Source organism: Sinocyclocheilus anshuiensis, unplaced genomic scaffold (assembly GCF_001515605.1).
Source record: "Sinocyclocheilus anshuiensis isolate Anshui unplaced genomic scaffold, SAMN03320099.WGS_v1.1 scaffold2071, whole genome shotgun sequence".
In the NCBI taxonomy this organism is placed as follows: Eukaryota; Metazoa; Chordata; class Actinopteri; order Cypriniformes; family Cyprinidae; genus Sinocyclocheilus; species Sinocyclocheilus anshuiensis.
Window position 1 is genome coordinate 12895 of NW_015536569.1, and position 1568 is coordinate 14462.

At 39.3% G+C, this 1568-nt stretch overlaps 1 long non-coding RNA gene across 1 annotated transcript in view; it reads right to left on the reverse strand.

Moving 5' to 3' along the window:
* Positions 1 to 1568, reverse strand: part of LOC107702335 (uncharacterized) — a 4662-nt gene that overhangs the window by 1956 nt on the left and 1138 nt on the right. The window contains exon 2 of the long non-coding RNA XR_001635751.1: positions 127 to 145. This is a non-coding gene — a long non-coding RNA (uncharacterized LOC107702335). The remainder of the gene's footprint in view (positions 1 to 126; positions 146 to 1568) is intronic.

The window sequence follows — 1568 nt, forward strand, 5'->3', positions numbered from 1 at the left end:
ACACAAACATAAGTTAGCAAGAACACCACAAACACATACCTCAATATATACAGTAAAATGTATAATATACATAATTATATGTAAAATATATATAAATATAATTATATAATATAATAAAGCACTTACTTGTTGAGAGCGGCGTCTCCTCCATTCAAACAAACCCATATCTGCTCATCTGCTTCAATGGATGAAATATCGCTCGCCCCGGCAAAAAAATATTCTATTGTCCGGCCAATTTTATTGTTATACATTGCTTAACAACTACTTAGAACAAACGGGTTGTTTTTCGCATTCTCTTTGATAGTTTTTGACCTCTAACCACCTCTTCCCCGGTATCTCTCATGGAGCGCTCAGATTACGCACAGACGCACCAGTCGCTGTAATCCTTTGCGCACGGACTTCTGCGCTGATATATCAAAGCCGCCCACTCAAATGACATATTATTCTGGTCAGAAGTTCATTGGCCATCAGAAACGACGGTCATTTGCACACTCTGATGCAATTGGATCGGTCTACTGTCGATCAAAGAGAGGCGGCCTCATCCGTCATCCTGGGTGCTAGTTGGCTATCGCTGCTTGTTGTCACCTCAAAGATGCAGCTATTGGTTCAAATAAGGTGTCAATCAAAAGGGCAGAGTTCAGCGGCCATTTTAACTTCAATGGTCCGGTTTTGTTTACATGCAAACACGAGCTGTACTGCAGAATGCACCGAAGCTTTAAGCGCTCCGTTGGCTAATCTGAAATGATACTCCTACACTCCGTGGATGTTTATCAACATATAAATGTGTTATGGACTAAATATTTCACTGAATTGGATAGTCTGGACCCTTTACAGTGTAACTACACCATTTTTGTTGGAATGTAATGAACTAGTGGACTAACAAGAGGCTTCATAGGTGAGTTCCTTCAGTTTTGTTATTGTTTATTTGGTTGTTGCTGGTCTGACAAAGACACTGATTGTACCTGCTGTGTTGATTGTATCTTAAAATGGTTTGTATCATTCGAATCACAAGAATCTCAGCTTTCCAAAGATATATGACACGTTTACCTTTTTTTTTCTTCACGAAGTTAACCCTTAAAGTATGTAGTGTACCACGGGCGGAACACTGGATCTGTAACAGGATAAATTGCATAGGCTAATTGTTTAACAAAACAAGCCCAAGTATGTATACTGCATCCAATCAGTCATCACAACGTTACTACACACACACACACACACACACACACGTACACACTGCAGAGGCGCTGGTGCTGATGTAAACGTCGACAGCCGCACTTATCACGAGGGCTCAGCAGACAGACGTTATGATTCATGAGTGACAAGTTTTTAGCGTGATAAGTTATAACGTATCTGATTTTTAATGTAGTATGACTGTATATTCAAGTAATCACAATGCCTAAATATAAATTAAAGAGTGAGTGACTCAACTCTCAAAACGTGAATTATTGTGGAGTGAGATGACACGAAGGCTCTATCACTGCAACTCCGAAATCAAAGCACATTTGAATTAATCATAACCGAAACGAAATATGTCGGTTTATACGATCATGTCTTTTATCTTTTAAACG